We start from the raw sequence: 19,420 nt of genomic DNA on the forward strand, positions 1-19,420 counted from the left end.
AGCTACAGTTTTGTATAGTTGCTCCTCGTCTGACACTTTGGTACACTAAGCAGGCTAACTTTGTGATCCTATAATTATTCTTACATTCATTATTTTTAAAATGTGTAGTTTTTTCTCTCTTGATAAATAAAGAATGACCTGTGCTGAACTACAACAGAGTTTTGAAGGGAGAAACTATTCACACATGAAGGAGCTTGGTAAAGCTGTGATTTTCTGTTCAACTTGAAATCAGTTTATGATTCAGTTTTAAGAAGGTTACTCAATCTGAACTAAAAGGGAAAGGGACATACATAAAATACATAGAAAGAGATCATTATTTTTCAGAATAATATGTTTACATGTATACAAAGTGGTGACACAATTTTATTTTGTTCCCATTATGAGACATGTAATCGGTATATTGCACATCATTTCAAGTTATCAAGCTGTAAACCATTAGTTTTTTAAGGAGAGACTAGTTTGCAGTATGGCAACCCATAGCACACTCCTAGAGGATATAACATGAAAATTTCACACAGGTAAGGAATTAATCTCTTTCATCATAATATTGTTTATTAAATAATCATAGAAATTTATATTTTTTTAAAAAATCAACAATAAGTCCTGATTGCTACGTTGTAATAATCAGACCAGATTAAAAGTTTTTCTTTTTGTTTCTTTTCTTCTTTTCTTCTTCTTTTTTTTTTTAAAAAAAGGACACTTTTCAGCTTTTCATTTCCATATGGGGTAAGATCTCCTATTCAAAGAGAATATAATTAGTTTCTTTTTTCAAAGAACTATACCCTTGTTTTTTCCCAGGTAATCAGAGTCATAGCTTCTTCAGTTTTTTATATTAATTTTTTTTTCATTCAAAACTTTATGAAACACTCTGAGACATTTACCTGTATAAGTCAAGACTATATCCACATATTATAATGTATGTGCTTGTTAAAGTCTTTCAGTCATTCTAGACTTAGAGAAATAGTGTCCAAATGTACCATATTTAGCTTCTATCTCAAATTCTCCCGAGCTGTCAATTTAGGTGTTAAAGAGACCATTTGTAAAGCTTGGCTGGGAATTGCCATTATTGACTGGAATGTGTGTTTATCATTACATTCAATGATGAAAGTGGAACATGTAGCATATGAATAAATGTCAGCAGATGTTTCTTTTAAATGGCCTGATTTCAACCTCCTGTTGTTTGTCTTGAATACAAATATTAAAAAAGGGAAAAAAGACAGAATTTTTATGACATAAGTGCAAGGGTAGTTCTACTAAAAAAAACAACAAAAATAATTATTAGAGTCAGAACAGAGTGAGAAAAGTAGAATTAATAAGAATTAATTTGGTAGCTGTTAGGCTACTGTTTGGTTTGGTTTGGAAAAAACTGCAGTTCAGTGTGGGCTAAACCTTCCCGACCTTACTCCAGAGAATTGAGTAAGGTCTGAAGAATTTGTTCCCATGAGAATATTTCTTTAAATGCTAGGATTTTACAATTTTTAAAGTTTTATTGTTATTTTATTTTTTTAAAAACCAAAACCCAAACACACAAAAATATCCCAAAGAAATAGGTAGCTTCCATAAGTTAATAGATCCTACTTGGATTATTCTCTTTCATGGGATAGAATATTCTCTTTAAAAATTGTATTGACCTCGGAGGCCATTGAAGGATGCTCAATAGCTCAAACAGCAAATGCTCCCCACTGTCAATTAAAGCATGAATACGTAACTTCCCTGCAATGAATGGAGATCTTAACAGGGGTTTGCAAAGGCTTTTTTTCTCCTTCTTCTTTCTTCCCCATACTTTTCTTGTGAGCACAATGGAATAAGGTTAGCATAAGAAAAAGTACACAATTATCGGCTATCAAAGAGCCAGATTCTGCCATCCTAACTCACCTGGAAGACTTCCATTGAGCTCAGTGGGCCTACTCTGAGTAAAGTACTACTCAGTGTGAGCAAGGGAGGCAGAATCTGGCAAAAACAAGGATGCAGTTCTATAAATTCAGCAGTATTCCAACTAAGTCAATGTAGTGAACAGAGACAAAATTAAATCAGTCCTGTGTTTATTGGAACGTATTACGTTTTGTATGTTTCCAAATGACAACATGCTCTCGGCCTGATTTTCAGAGGTGTTGAGCATCCACAGCTCTGATGGACTTCATCAGGAGGTACAGTACTTCGTGCTTCTGAAAATCAGGCCATGTGTTCAGTAAACATGGTAACTTTCAGTGAGTATACTAAATATTTGGGTGTTATCAGATGTCTATTTATTAGAGATAAATTTTAGACAGGGTGGGACTCCTGTTGACTGCAGAAGGCTGTGGATCAGGCCCTAAAAGAAGAAAATATTTCATACCTTGGAAAATAACAAACTTATTCTGTTGTACATTTTTAATGTGGCTACTCCAAAATGTCGAATATGTTTTCAGAAATATGTTTTTCGTAATTACATGATAGGAAAATAGCCCCAATTTCCACTTTACATAAATATGCTTCATGTTACTAGAGGTCATGCAGCTTACTGGAAGTCATGCTTCCAACCAGAGATCAGCCATAAATGCAAAGGACTGGGTAAGGATTGTCATTTATACAGTGACTTAGGTGTTCATTGTGTGCCTAGTTCACCTTCTGCACGATATACTTATTAGTGCAAATGAGAGAAGAAAAAGACTCACAGGGCTTACTAGAGTGGTGGACCATACAGGTAGCTAGCTATAACTGTTTTAATCATGCCTGTGGTACACACCCTAAGGAGTTTATAATCAAGGGTTTGGATCTAAACAGCCCCAAACTTTAGGAGGCGTTTATGACTAGGGTTTCAGTTGGGACAGTAATAGAGATTCTAGCCAGCTGCCAAGTTAGGGGCAGTGTAGAAATCAAACTATAGTTGTCCATTTCCTCCTTTTTTATTAGAAGTTTAATCATTTAAAAAATATGTAAGATTGTGCTTAGGCAAAAGAAGAGTGCAGTTCACAGGAGAAAGGCACTGACTGTGACACTAATCCGCTGGCCCTGTATCTTTCCGGAGAAAAGAAAAGTTGACTACTGTAGCCACATAAACAGGTAAGAGATTATTTTGGGCTCACTTTTGCAAGTGAATTGTCCCGTTTCTATCTTATTCTATTGGAATTCACTGGTTAAAGGCACAGGTGATATTTTTCACCCAAAACTTACTTTGGGAAAATTTATTTTTGTGGCTAAAGCCCTGGAGTGGGAGCCAGGAGAGCTCAGGCTTGATTCACCCCTGGAAACTGAATCCTCCTACCTGTGCCAGTGGAGTTGGCTGCATTCCAGGAGTATTCAGCTCATGGGAGGGCATGCAGTATTTGCAGCAATTCCCCTGTCCACAGGTTCTATTAAGGCAGGGCAGGTTTAATTTGCAGCCGGACCTCCATATGAAACTCACTAGTAGAGGCTGACTTGGTGATGCCATGGTCTCTCGTTGCCCAAATCTTAAAACGGAAGGTGTGACAGGCACTCAGAAGCCTTGGCGATAAATACCTGAATGGCTGGATAGACAGATATAAGTGAAAATAGTATTATGCATTATGAACATTACAAGAGTGAAGCCTCATTGCATCTATGTGACAGGCAAGCGTGGTTAATCCCATTAGACAAAGAGGGTCTGGGGAGGCTGAGGCACAACACAGTGAAATGAGTTGCCCAAGTCCATGCAGTGAGTGAATGGCAGAGCCAGAAATGAAACTCAGTTCATTGTTTGCATGAAGTACCTTGAAGTCAATGGGACAACATATGGGCTTAAGGCTTTTCTGCATAGGGATAGAATTATCAATGTTTGGATGCCTAAATTAGAAAAGATATAACAGACAATAATCTGTGCCCTGGGGTGTCCTAAAATAAGGCAGGTCTAACAAAATTAGAAAGTCATTAGAGGAGAGCATATGGATTTGGGTGCTCAGTGCAGGCATATGTAAATATTTCTCGCTACAAAATTCAATATAGATTTTTTTTCAATCCCCTCCACCCTCACCCCTGGAGGCCCATAAATATTATTCAGCCTCGCCACTTGGAAAACTAAGAGCAGGCTATATTTTCCTCATCTACTTAGGTCTTAACACACTCCCTCTTGAATTGCTCTGTATCCTGTGAACAAGCTAAAAACCAAACTTCAACCTTTCAGCACTAGGCACATCTCACACATTCCTTCACTTCAGCATGTAACTTTTACCTCCTTCAACCAACCAACCAAAAACCAAACAATTCCCTTCCCACACACATACTCCCAGTTCTAGTGTGCAGTGTTGTAGCCGTGTTGGTCCCAGGATATTAGAAAGACAAGGTAAGTGAGGTAATATCTTTTAGTGGACCATCTTCTGTTGGTGAGAGAGACAAGCTTTCCAGCCACACAAGGCTCTTCTTCAGACAAGAAGAAGAGTTCTGTGTAAACTCAAAAACTCACCAATAGAAGTTGGTGCAATAAAAGGTATTACCTCAGTTACCTTGGATCTCTAACACTGTTCTAGGTCAAGGCCATTTTTTCCCTTTCTTATGACATATTCCATTTCCTGGTTTGACACTCGACAAAAAACAAACATCCTGTCATACACATTTCCAAAAATTGTAGTATTTTGGGTTAATCTATATGATTCAGAGGAATTTGATGTGTTCATTGTGTTTCTGTATATGTTGGGTGTGTCAAGGAGTGTCTTGTGGAGTTGCAGAGTCTGTCAGTAGTTGGTTGATATGACTTGTGGCTTTTACAGTATATGAAATAAGATTGCGTTAACTGGACATTTTCTTGTGTTGCAGTGATTGCACAGGGTAGTTTTTGCACTTAAATGGTCTTAGCTGTAAGCCAACAAAGTTTTGGATGGTGGGCTGAATATTAATTAAACAGCTTGTTAATTGGCATGGCTCCAGGAAATTTCCTTCCTCTTTTACCCTGCCTTTGCCATTTAAAAGGGCACTATCAGTGGAATGTTACGTCCTATTAAATCTGTTTCTCTTTCCAGTTCTTCTTGAAAAACCACTGCTCGAGATAACTAAGCATCCCGTCTCTCAGCTTTCTTGTCTATTAAAAATGTAGACTCACCCCACTGTACATACTGTACATTGCAAAAGTAATTGCTACAGTGTTAAAACTCTGAGCAACTCCATCCATCATAACAGCTTACAATTTATTAGTTTTTCTTCCTCTTTTTCCTGCATCTCAGCCTTGCCTACAGATAATCTTGCATATAGACCAATTCCTTCTCCTCTGAATATGTAAATATTACTTTTTTTAATGTCAGCCCATCTGGTTCTCTATATGTGACATTTTATAATAAAATAATAACAATGTTTAATATTATTTTCCTTGCTCTTGGTTCCAGCCCTTAACTATGATAGGGTAGGGATATGTAACTGTGGAAATTCTAGTACTGGCAAAAAAGAATAAAAGCAGGAGGATTCTCCTTCCTCCGGCTCTTTCTTCACAAACAATGATGCTTCCTGTTGCAGCTGTTAGGTGAGTGATTCTCCCACTGAATCTTCTAGACTGTCATGAGTGTGGTGGAAGTTTCAGGGAGTAAGACTCTTCCTTTGGTCTACAGGCTAGGCAGCACTGCAGCATTAACTTTAACTTCCTGAACATGTCCTGAAAAATCCCAGTTTTTAGTACAAATGTAAAGAGCTTGTGTTATATGAAAACCATTGGTATTTGAGAAGCTGCATGAACAAGGGATCAGATTCCGGTGCACAGCAAGCAACTAAAATGGACAGTGGGCCTAAGGGACCAGAGAAAACAGTAACAGGGTCAGAACATTCATTCAGCCCCTCCACATTGGGCTCAGCTGCAGTGAAGCTGCTTCCATTATTCTTTGTGTACTCTGATATGTGCAGTTAAGTGCCTATCAAGGTATTCAGTATTACTGAACCAATCTGCCCATGTTCACAAGTGCAATAAATTTGTCTCCCACTGTAATAATAGTGCACCAATCATACTTTTAACTGAATGCATGAATATCTTGCACATAGGGCATCTCAAAGGGCCAAATTCTGATTTCCTTATTCTGTGTTTACTCTATCCTTATGCAGGCAAAGCTCCCACTAACTCCATTGAGAATTTTGCCCCAGTAAGGATTTAAGGCCTTACCCTTAAATCATTTGATGAATAGACTGTCCTTTTTCTTCCCCTTACTGTTCTTAAGCTTTTCAGAGATTTCCTCTCTTGTGGTAGAGTTTTCTTGTCTCTCTTGCAAGATATCTGACACATTGCAAGATCCTGTTGCACACTTAAACATCTATTCTTCTTTTAACATGCATGCATAGCTCCGCTTGATGCTAAGGGGAGTTATGCATGCATACTGAAGAGAGAATAGACACCTTAATCTTGCTTGGCAGGATTTCCCTTTTAAGCTTTGGTCCCAAGCAGGCATTTGTAGTGTTTGGTGACCTTTTGCACCAGGCCAATCAGTCCATTGTGGACTAAAGTAAAACTTCCTTTTCTTGGCATGCAGCAAGGCAGAGTTTGATCCTCAAGTCTTTGAAGTGTAGCATCTGAAGCCTATAACATAAAAGCTAGTTGAGCAGCAGTAACATCAGCAGCAGAGCTTGGTACAACAGTTTTGTTCAATGCAGCAGTTTCAGCTACGTCAAAAAGTTCTGTACTTTTGGAAATTCTACATGAGGAAAAGGTTAATGGATCAGTCTGCATATAAATTCTAAGCAGGGAAATGTATTTTCGTTTTGCACGATACACTTAATGGGCCTGCTTCTCCATAAGCTGAAGTCAGTTGCAAAACACCAATGACTTCAATAGGAGCAGGAGAAGGCCCATTGTCCCTCTTATGTCAATATCTGATTTCTGTATCCAACTTTCAGGGGAGCAAACAGTGTGGAAAAAACACAACCTGACTGCAAAGACAATTTTTCTTAATGAATTTAACTCCTCAGGAATACTTATTGGGGAGGGATTTGTGTGCTTAAATGCTATTAATGTTAATGGAATTTGCCCCTGCACTAGTTAGAGAATAGACCTCTTAATGCTTTGAGTGGAAAAAAGGAATCCTGAATATCTATTCTCTTTGCACTACACTAACGTCCTGCAAACTGGTTATAGTTTCTCAAATTTACCAAATAAATTCTTTGCAGTGTCTTCTTTTAAAACAGATGATGGCTCATTACCACCTTTAAAAATAAAAGTACTCCATTATCCACAGGGAGGGTCAAGCATGCTGAAAAAATGTAAGGCTAAATAAAGAGTTTTCTGCCCAGTTCAATGCACATTTAGTTTGTGTACAAAATCTTTCAACATCTATTTTGTTAAGGATATGTGATCTGGTCTAAATGGTGGACAGCTTGGAATGTAAGAAGGAGGAGGAAACAGCTGTGTTTTTTGTTTTATTCTAATTTATAGCATTTTAATGTTAAATACTCAACATTGTATGGAAAGTGACAACAATAATCTGATCTAGTTTTAATGACAGAGTATATTTTTAATTATCTTGGGACTTCTCACAACTCACCCCAAAATATCATCAATAAAATAAGCCTCAAATCTGAATTTACAGTCAACCACTTCAAAACACCCCTCTGATGTAGGAAAGTATTATTATCCCTAACCTACCGTTTTAGAAAGCTGAGTCAGAAAGTGGTTAGTGATTTACCTAAGGAGATGTGGAAAGTTAGTTGGTGAGAGAAGCACAGAGTCCAGAATACGCATTTCCCAGTCTAGTGCTCTGATCAGTAGGGAACACATACAGACTCTCACTGCTCAGTCTCAGAGGGACACCTGGCAGTAGAACAAGTGTGATTGTGTCTGTGAGGGGGAGGCTAGTTATGGGGGCGGGGGAGCCAGCATGGCATGGAGCCCTGGTCTGTGGAGGCTCATAGTATGCCACAGTGTATAGGGGTGGTCTCAGAGGAACCTGCCTGGAACCTCACATTCTCTGCCTGTGTTGAGGAAAATCCAGCACCCATTAGACTGTAGTAACCACTTTGAAGTGGCTCTGCAGCTTCTCGGTGGACTTTCTAGAAGGCTGCCTCCCTATTCTCCTCTGGCATTTGCCCTCCCCACGCCTCCTACGTCTGAATAATCTCACAAGCAACCTGATCCATGGATTTGGCCACGGACAAATGGTGACTGAGTAATTGTCTGAAAATACCAGTACAGTTTGTTTCTCTTATATTAAAGTTTAGGAATCTGTGGGAAAAAATGTACAGAAGTACCAAACTCTTGTCTACTCTATACTAGAGTGGAAAATAGTCTATGGACTTTAATAATGACAATAACATGATCTCAGACACTAGACAGTCTATTCTCTGTCTCCCTTTTGTATGCATGCATGACTCCACTAGACATACAAATAGAACTTGCTTGCATAAATTGGGTAAGTGCACATACGTACTTCAAGTGCACATCCACTCTTTGCAATGTGCACTTTACCTGATTCCCATTTGCACATGCAGATTCTTTTGTGGGCTGAATCAATGCACTAGCATTTTTAAGCTCACACCCTTTGAGCCTTACTTTAAAATGTAAATTCATGCATGATTTCTTGAGTTAGAAAGGAGCAGGTCCACAAAGGCTCCCTGAACATCAGTGATGCTAACCTTGCATGGTGGAGAGAAGAAAAGCGGATCTGCCCCTCCATGTATCCAATACAAATGCCATCCATGCAGCAAGAGTAAAGAAATGTTACAGGATCAGGCCTGGAGTAGAGCAACTCTACTGCCACTCAGTGGCTTTGGGGGAGATGATTCCTTTCCCCATCCCAAACCAAACTTTGGCTTGGTTTTGGAGATAGGATTTAGCCCATTATCTTTATTGTGACTTTCTTTTGTCAACTTTCAATCTAACTGTACAGAGGAAGAACTGAACAAAATAAACTAATTAGCATTAGTGGACACATATCTTCCCCAGGGACTAGGAAGTACATTTTCCAAGACTTATATAGAGCTTTACTCATAAGAATCCTATTGACTTTAATAGGAATTGCTAAGTTAATACCAGCAAAGCTCTCAAAACACAGAGTTAGAATTTCTACAGCTCTCTACTATACTGTTTCCACCAGGCCATCTCCCATGCAGCTGCTATACGTTTTCCCTCTTTCTTATTTCTGTTTCATGCTCATTTACCTTACCCCTTTCTCTTAGCTCCTCAGTTCTCATAATTCCTGGCCTTCCTACTTCTGGGCATCTCTCTCTTCTCCCCACCTCCCATCTCTTCTCTCAGGGTGTCCTTCTTGGCTTCTATTATTTATTGTTTGTGCCCATGCTCAGCACTGCCCAGTCACACCCTCTTCCTGGTGCCATTGAAAATAGACTGTTTCTATCCCTTTGCTCACCAGAACTGAGGATAAGGAATTTGCTATCATTTTCCTACCATCTTTCAACAGACAGCACAGATAATGGAGCAGGCCTTCAAAACATTGGATTCCTTTTTTCACATTTTCAGAGCCTTGTGTTTTGTGTTGTGGTTTGGCATTTCCCTAAATAACTTCCCTTGCTTCTTGTTAATTTTGTTATTAATTTTCAACACAGACATGTTTACATATCATATAATCACTGAGCGCTAGATTGCGTCATCCTCCCTCATATTAGTCAGCACTTATACTTGTGGGCCTATTGACTTCAGTTGAACTACTCATGTAAGTATGTGCTCACCAGCATGAACAAGGGTTGTACAATCTGGCTTGCAGATAAACTCTACAATATTTGCATTGGATTTCAAATACTCATCCATGTTTCTTGCTCCCAGTTAACACCATAAATTCACAGTAAATTCAGGCTAGCTAGGATATAAATCCAACATGAAATGAATTTTCATTTGTAAGGTGAGATCACATCCGAGGTTGTAACGTTTTGTGCTATATTGAATCATACCACATGTGATACCATGTAGCATAAAAGGATTTGTCCTCTGTGACATAACATTAATCATGAAAGTGTAAAATCTGAAACAGAGCAGACCGAAGATCGGTTATTGAGAAATGGTTCACTCCCAAGGAATCTTCAAATTAAGCACTAAGCCTGCAAAGTTCTTGGGCCAAATTCATCTCTGCTATAACTCTATTTAAGGCAATAGCCTTATGCGAGGGATGATTTTGACCCATTATTTCTACAAATTATTATGGAAAGTGTGCCATATTACACCAGATTCATAGAATAATAATTCTCAGTCTTTCTGACAGTGGGATTTTGTGTGGTGAGGAAATCCATACACACTTTCCCCCTAATTTCAAATATAATTATAACCTTTTTCATACGTACCATAAACTAATATTTTCCTATAACTTTTCATGTTTATAGTTTCAAGAGAGATGTTTTTCATACAATAACACATTTTGAAATAATAATGAGAGCCTCAGATCATTTCCCCCCCCCCCCATTACAAGATAGCACTTCCAATACTATGCAAGCACAGTTGGCTATCCAAGGACCCCGGTGCCAAGTTGTGGAGGATATTCTTGTAGCAGTGACAAATAGCTTGCTCATGAATTGTGCAGCGTGTTGCTCTGGCAGCAGTGAAGTTGTCTGTGTCTGTCACTTGGTGAGGCTACAGAAAGTCTATATGGTTTGGTTTTTCTCCTTTTGAGAACTTTCTTTTAACTTACATGTGCTTTTGATGAATTGGTTCACTTGCTGACAACATTTTCAGCAAACCCCCACAAGCACTACATGCAGGTACCTATATGATGAGAAAAAAAATATTCACAGTGCCATATTTGTTTTCCATACAAAGCTACATGCTGCCATTACAGCCTCCCACATACCATTTGACAACTCGCTTATGCAATCAAGCATCCTAATGAATGAGGAGTAAACGACACAGCATTCCTACCACACAGTAAAGGCATGTATTTTAATGTACTTCTGCCTTACAATTTATGGCTTTCCTGTGTAGAATTCAGATGGACAGTTCAATTTGTAAACAGGAAAGCTTGGGAAGGTTCAGTGTTAGTGCTAACATTTTTCAAGTTGGACACATTTCATTTATTGATTTGAAAAAAAATGAAATACAATACTCTTTAGTAAAATCTGCTAATTATAACAGAAATTATTTAAAAAGTAGCCAAATCTTTTCAGTAAACAAATTAGCTTCAAAGCATGTTTCAGGCAATCTCTACAGTCTCTGTTGTCTACCTATGAAGGTATATAATTTAATGCTTGCAGATAATTTATGGGTAAAATACAAACCAGTTGACTTTTTTGGATAAATAACAAATAGTCCTCCTATTTCACGTCTGAGTTTATAATTAAGTATAACTGCAAAATTTAAATAAAAAACAAAACAACAGGTTCAGGAGCTACTGCATTTTAAAATTAGGAAACTGAAAAGGGTAACTATGAATATGCAAAGATGCAGGATGGATTTTAATTCTCTAGAATGCAACAGATTTACTATATACAAAATTCTGCTGCATTGACATCTGATTTAAGCCTCAAGACCATCTACCAGGAAGCTAAGGCTATTTTCACAAATGGCAATATACAATGGCAGAGTTTTGAAAGGGGACTAACAGGCTTTTAATCTCATGAAGGAAAAAAAGTGTTTATTTTTGCTCCTTCCATATATAAATGTATTTGCTGATTTGATAATCATATTGGCATATTGGGTTAAATAGACTTCAGTGCAGTCTTGCATTCTTTAAAAATATAAGGCAGTGTACTGGTTTTGCATTCACAGAAACATTTGAAACGTTATTATCCAACGTTATAAAAAGATCCCATTGCTGTTAATTAGAAAAAATAATCACAAAACTCTAAGTATAAGAACTTGGAGAGCTGTTGAAAGGCATTTGCACATTGTAGATTATGGGTACAGAGAGTCAATTTTCAGCTTGAAGTGATGTTTGAATTAGTTTGTTTTCATTGTGGCCAGTGACAGTACTTAAGTCAGCCTTCTGGACTACATGGGTATTACTAAACTAAACTTATCAAATTTGCAACTATAGCTTTGCCAGAAACATTTTTTAAAAGCGCCGACAACAGAGATCTTCTAGCTTTCATCACTTAGGAGCACCGAGTGAGGCTATTGATCCTAAAATTGCTGGGATTTTCTAAGGAGACTGCTTGTTTGTTCTGCACTGTTGTCACTGAAGTGGTTAAAGCTTCGTTTGTTTGTTTTGGTTCTGAATGGCTCTTAATGGATTAAGCTTTAGAGCTTTCACCAACACTGTAACTGTTTATTAAAGTATCAAGAAATAAATTAACCACAGAGAATTTTAACAAACTATGTCAGACCATGCAGGCGCAATGATTGGCCCATGTGGATCCTTTTGCAGGATTTGGGGTGTTTGTTTTTGTGACTCAAACCATGCTGAATTACTATTGTAAGTCTGGGGAAAACAAAATTCTGTGAAGTTAGAAACTAATTAAATAAGATTGGTTTCCTATACCCAGGTTTTATATAGGTGCATTAGATACCCATGTATGTTCACTATATAATGATGCCAAGACAGTTCATATTTAGAGAATATTACAAATAAACATTTATGCTTATTTTAAATATACTAAAACCCAAGTATTTTTATTAGCTGTCATTGCATTATTAATTCTGTTTATTATAGTAGTGCCAAGAGGCCAACCAAAAAAGTGGCCCCATTATGATAGGCCCAGTGAAAACACAATAGATAGTCACTGCCCTGAAGAGCTTACCATCTAAATAGACAAGACAGAGTAGGAGAAGGGGATGTAGCATGCAAACAGAGTGAGGTTTGTAAACATCATTTTAGTGCCATGATTTTTTGCTTTATTTTTGTTTGTTTGTTTGCATGATAATGATGTGCATGTAGACTTGAATTAAAATAGAATCACATTGGTGGGATAGTTTTATATCTGTGTAATTCATCTCTGGATATTTCTTCAACATAAAATGCTGTTAACCATATTTAAGGAATACACCATACTTGTCTTATTTTGTCTTTTTTAAAAACAAGTTACATTAATATGTTTAGAAAACAGTTTAAATATGATGCTCTATTTGTAAAATCAGATTTAAATATAGCTGCAATAACAAAAAAGACGTTTAGCTTGCTTAATGTACCACACAGTAACATATGTGAATCATGGCTGGTGGAGAGTAGAATTAGCTAAGGGGCTGATCACCAAGATCTAACAGGACTCTCCCCACTTCCAAAATTTTAACAGGTCTACATTTTCATTTGGATACCTTATATCATTTACATTTAAATGGTAGGAAAAAATATCCAGTTATGCTCCAAGACCAACCATTTTTCCAAGGATTTGACTACCCTGATGTGATGCAACACTTCAAACTGATGAACACAACTCTAGGAATGGGGCTTCAGCTGCAAAACTTTCAAGAACAATTACTTATTGAGTTCAGATTACTCTCTTATTTTGGGCAAGAAGGGATGCTGCATGCTGTATTGACCTACCCCACAAGATATTAGAATAGATGGATGTTCTAGTCATATAGAATGCCATCAGACCTCTTGATTAAAGGACTTTTACTAATGTTGGATCTAAACTGGGAAGAAAATGGAAGTCTTTACTGCGAAAAATAATTTAAAATTTATAGTACCATAGTGCACAGAGGGCCCAATCATAATTGCAGCCTGGTTGCACTAGGCAATGTCCAAATGAACAGGAAGAGAGTCCATGTTCAAGAGAAATTACAGCTTCAGGAGGACTTTCAAAAGTATTTTTTATGACAAGTAGAAGTAGAAAAAAATACATTGGATACTATTCATTTGTCGGGGGATCATTATAATTTTAGAATAGAATTCCAATGTGAACATCGTATATAATACTGACATCTAATGTAGAGTATTATATATATATATATATAACATATAAATTAGCCATTATTTTTGAAAATTCATGGAGGATTGGTGAGGTTTCAGAGACCTGGAGAAAGACATAGTATCTATCTTTAAAAGGAGAAACAAAGAGTATCCGGGGATTATAAACCAGTCAGCCTAACTTCAATACCTGGAAAGATATAGGAACAAATTATTAAACAATCCATTTGTAAACACCCAGAGGATAATAAGGTAAAAAGTGATAGCCAAAATGGATTTATCATGAACAAATCCTGCCTAACTAACCTAATTTCCTTCTTTGACAGGGTTATTGGCCTAGTGGTAGGGGGGAAGCAGTAGATGTGATATATATTTATTTTAGTAAGGTGTTTGACACAGTCCTGTATCACATTCTCATAAGCAAACTAAGGAAATGGGTCTAAGATGAAATTACTATAAGATGGACGCACAACTTGTTGAAAAAATGTACTCAAAGGGTAATCAACGACTCACATCAAACTGGGGGGTTGGGATATATCTACTAGGATCCCACGGGGTCCATCTTGGGTCTGGTACTGTTCAATACTTTCATTAATGACTTGAATAATGGAGTGGAAGAGTATGGTTATAAAACTTGTGAATGACAAGTTGGGAGGGGTTGCAAACATTTTGGAAGACAGGATTAGAATTCAAAATGACATTGATAAATTGGAGAATTGGTCTGAAATCAACAAGAAGCATTTCAATAGAGACAAGTGCACAGTACTTCTAGTACACATGATTGAAATATTGGTATAGAAGGGGACAGCTTGCTCAGGAAGGAGCGGCAGGGAAAAAAGGGAGGAGATGATTCCTTATACATTAAAAATGTATACACTTGGACTGAGATTGAGATGGAAATAGGAGACAGACTTCTTGAAAGTCTCTGGGTAAGGATAAAAAGGGTAAAAAACAAGGGCAATGTCATGGTAGGAGTCTACTACAGACCACCTAACCAGGAAGAAGAGGTGGATGAGGCTTTTTTTAAAAAAGCTAATAAAATCATCCAAACCACGGGACTTGGTGGTGATGGGAGACTTCAATTACCCAGACATCTGTTGGGAAAGTAACACAGCAGGGCAGAGATTATCCAGTAAATTATTGGAATGTATTGGAGACAATTTTTTATTTCAGAAGATGGAGACAGCTACCGGGGAAAGGCTGTTCTAGATTTGATTTTGACAAATAGGGAGGAACTGGTTGAGAATTTGAAAGTGGAAGGCAGCTTGGGTGAAAGTGATCATGAAATGACAGAGTTCATGATTCTAAAGGAATGGTAGGAGGGAGAACAGCAAAATAAAGACAATGGATTTCAAGAAGGCAGACTTTAGCAAACACAGGGAGCTGATAGGTAAGATCCCATGGGAAGCAAGTCTAAGGTGAAAAACAATAGAAGACAGTTGGCAGTTTTTCAAAGAGACGTTATTAAGGGCACAAGAGCAAACTATCCCATTGTGTAGGAAAGATAGGAAGTATGGCAAGAGATCACCCTGGCTTACCACGAGATCTTCAGTGATCTAAAAATCAAAAAGAGTCCTACAAAAAGTGAAACTAGGTCAAATTACAAAGGATGAATATAAACAAATAACACAAGACTGTAGGGACAACATTAGAAAGGCCAAAGCACAAAACGAGATTAAACTAGCGAGAGCCATAAAGGGTAACAAGAAAACATTCTACAAATTCATTAGAAGCAAGAGGAAGTCAATGACAGGGTAGGCCCATTACTCAAACGGGGGGGGGGGGGGGAGAGGGGTGGAATAACAACAGAAAATGTGAAAATGACAGAGGTGCTTAATGACTTCTTTGTTTTGGTTTTCACCAAGAAGGTTGGTGGTGATTGGACATCTAACATAGGGAATGCCAATGAAAATGAGGAAGGATCAGAACAGGCTAAAATAAGGAAGAACAAGTTAAAAATTACTTGGACAAATAAGATGTCTTCAAGTCACCAGGGCCTGATGAAATGCATCCTAGAATACTCAGGGAGCTGACTGAGGAGATATCTGAGCTTTTAGCAATGATCTTTGAGAAGTCATGGAAGACGGGAGAGATTCCAGAATACTGGAAAGAGGCAAATATAGTGCCCATCTATTAAAAGGGAAATAAGGACAACCCAGGGAATTACAGAACAGTCAGCTTAATTTCTGTACCCAGAAAGATAATGGAGCAAACAATTAATCAATTTGCAAACATCTAGAAGATAATAAGGTGATAAGTAACAGTCAGCATGGGCTTATCAAAAACAGATCATGTCAAACCAACCTGATAGCTTTCTTTGACAGGGTAACAAGCCTTGTGGATTAGGGGAAGTGGTAGACGTGGTATATCTTGATTTTAGTAAAGCTTTTGATACTATCCCTCATGATCTTCTCATAAATAAACTAGGGAAATGCAACCTATATGGAGCTACTATAAGGTGGGTGAAAAACTGGTTAGAAAACCTTTCCCAGAGACTAGTTATCAGTGGTTCACAGTCATGCTGGAAGGGCATAATGAGTGGGGTCCCTCAGGTATCTGTTCTGGGTCCGGTTCTGTTCAAAATCTTCATCAACGATTTAGATAATGGCATACAGAGTACACTTATAAAGTTTGCAGATGATACCAAGCTGGGAGGGGTTGCAAATGCTTTGGAGGATAGGATTATAATTTAAAATGATCTGGACAAACTGCAGAAATGGTCTGAAGTAAATAGGATGAAATTCAATAAAGACAAATGCAAAGTACGCCATTTAGGAAGGAACAATCAGTTGCACACATACAAAATGGGATATTACTGCCTAGGAAGGAGTACTGCAGAAAGGGATCTGGAGGTCATAGTGGATCACAAGCTAAATATGAATCAATAGTGTAACACTGTTGCAAAAAAAGAGAACATCATTCTGGGATGTATTAGCAGGAATGTTGTAAGCAAGAGACGAGAAGTAATTTTTCCGCTCTATTCCACACTGATTATGCTTCAACTGGAGTATTGTGTCCAGTTCTGGGTACCACATTTCAGAAAGGATGTGGACAAATTGGAGAGAGTTCAGAGAAGAGCAACAAAATTGATTAAAGGTCTAGAAAACATTATCTATGGAGGGAAGATTGGGTTTATTTAGTCTGAAAAAGAGAAGACTGAGAAGGGACATGATAACAGCTTTCAAGTATGTAAAAGGTTGTAACAAGGAGGAGGAAGAAAAAATTGTTTTTCTTAACCTCTGAGGATAAGACAAGAAGCATTGGGCTTAAATTGCAGCAAGGGCAGTTTAGGTTGGACATTAGGAAAAACTTCCTAAATGTCAGGGTGGTTAAACACTGGAATAAATTGCCTAGGGACGTGGTGGAACCTCCATCAGTGGAGATTTTTAAGACCAGGTTAGACAAACACCTGTCAGGGATGGTCTAGATAATACTTAGTCTGGCCATGAGTGCAGGGGACTGGACTAGAAAACTTCTTGAGGTCCCTTCCAGTTCTATGATTCTACTTAGGAAGGAAAATAAAATACATAAATACAAAATGGGGAATAAATGACGAGGCAGTCATACTGCAGAAAAGGATCGGTTGAGAGCGGGGAAGTGAATATGAGCCAACAGTGTGATGCAGTTGTGAAAAAGGCTAATATCATTCTGGGGTGTGGAGTGTTACATAAGACATGGGAGTTAATTGTCCTTCTCTGCTCAGCATTGGTGAGGCCTCAGCTGAAGTACTGTGTCCAGTTTTGGGCACCACACATTAAGAAAGATGTGGACAAATTGTAGACAGTTCAATTTGGAAAGCAACAAAAATGATAAAAGAGTTAGAAAACCTGACGTCATCATCTCAGGAAAGGATAAAAAAACAGGCCATGTTTCGTCCAAATTAAAGACTAAGGGGGAACTTGATAACAGTCTTCACACATATTAAGGGCTGTTATAAAGTGGATTGTGATCAATTATTCTCCTTGTCCGCTGAAGGTAGGGCAAGAAGTAATAATCAGCTTAATTTGCAGCAAGGGGAGATTTAAGTTAGAAAGTTTTTCCTAATATCCATCTAATAGGCTAGTTAAGCCCTGGAATAGGCTTCCAAGGGAGGTTGTGGAATCGTGGTCATTGGAGGTATTTAAGAACTGGTTAGACAAAAACCTGATGGGATGGTCTAGGTGTAGTTGGTTCTGCCTCAGCATGGGGGATGGACTAGAAGAAGATACTTGAGGTCCTTCCCAGCCCTATATTTCTGTGAGTCTTTTATTCTAAAGACAACAACAAACGAGTCTGTGTGCTGAATTCTGGTCATGCTGAACTGTTTATTTTGTTCCTTACCAACTAATGGTCTGAATCACAAAACAATAAATCCTGTGTATGAAAGTATGGAAACTATACTTTTTATAAGTATGTTTGTTATATAGGGCCTAATGCTTTGAAACCCTTAAGGCAACTTCTAACTTCTTTTTTTTTAAATGTATAATGTGGCTCACTGAACTAAATAAAAGCCATACTAATTGAAAATGTGCTTTAGAATGAGAGTGCTGTGGCAAATTTACTTACGTCTTTCGTAGAACGTGGCCATAAACCCAGTGGATCTGGCCATTCCCCTACGTTGACGAATCCTCTGATGATTTAAGGCTGCTGTAGCGGCTCTAACTTGTCTTCCCTTCTACCCACGCTATAGAGATGTGACAAGGGGAGAAGGATGTGGCTGTGTCATCTATGTACCTCAGCAATCCTCAGCTGCCAGGGCCTCTCTATTATACACCACTAATCAGTCTCTTTATGTGTAAGGGCAGCAGTGCCTAATTTAAAATTTGCTGGTGTAGATTCTGAGTTTCCAACACTTTTTAGACTTAAATACAATTAAAGTGAAAGAACTTGAGAACACTGGGGCTCTCCACTGAAGATACTTGGGGAGGATCAGAGCACCTTTGCTCTGTATTTGCTTTATTTCAAAAAGGCCCCGGCTTCCTGATGTATGGAGGAACTTCGGTGCTGGTGTCTTATGCGCTACCAGCCAGAGTGCTGAACTTAAGTCAACACTGCAGCTCCTTTACGCTAGTGACAGGAGTGAGTCACCTTTGTTTTTAATTTCTGTTGCAAAATTGCCTTTCTTCTGGCCTAAAGAAAGATTAACATGTTAAATTTTTGGTAATCATGATGGATATTAGTGCTGTATTTATGTGTATGTGTCACTGAAGAGGAACAAACATTGTTCTACCTGGTTCAGCTACATAGACCATATCACTCAAAGGAATATTGGTGGAAAACAGACCTGAAGTAGCACAATTGGGTGACTGACCTCTCTACATATATATAAACTTATAAGACCAAAGACTAGAGGTGGATTTGAAGGAATTTTTTCATGTGTAGATTTTTGGTTTTATCAAGTTTACTTCTGATATTTTGTTCAACAAACCTGTTGCAGTCTGGGAAATCATGCTGAACTCTGTATGCTTCATCTCTGTCCCACAAGCTAACCCACCGTCATAAATATAATGCACTTATTTCATATATTTAGAAAAATGCAAGAATTATTCGTATTTTAAAATAGACTTTCTCAGAATAGTATATGGCAGAAAAGTTAATTGATAAATTGCATTAGCTTCAAATCTGGTAGGTGAGCAAAAAATCCTGCCTCTTCAATCCTGTAAAATGTATTAATGTATCAAATAACTCAAATAGTTAATTGAGCTGTTTTAATTCTGAGGGGTGTCAATGCGCACATTAACTTTATTCAGATT

The 19,420-nt window shown here is 37.9% G+C and overlaps 1 long non-coding RNA gene across 2 annotated transcripts in view; it reads right to left on the reverse strand.

The window, feature by feature from the left end:
* Nucleotides 1–656: 656 nt before the first annotated feature.
* The window catches only part of LOC311523005, a 23,093-nt gene continuing 4,329 nt past the window's right edge, over nt 657–19,420 (reverse strand). For both annotated transcript variants that reach the window (XR_014712236.1, XR_014712237.1), the window contains exons 2-4: nt 10,536–10,609; nt 3,245–3,488; nt 657–736 (exon numbers count right to left, since the gene is read on the reverse strand). This is a non-coding gene — a long non-coding RNA (uncharacterized lncRNA). The remainder of the gene's footprint in view (nt 737–3,244; nt 3,489–10,535; nt 10,610–19,420) is intronic.

This window comes from Lepidochelys olivacea, assembly GCF_965140295.1.
Source record: "Lepidochelys olivacea isolate rLepOli2 genome assembly, chromosome: 6".
NCBI lineage: Eukaryota > Metazoa > Chordata > Testudines > Cheloniidae > Lepidochelys > Lepidochelys olivacea.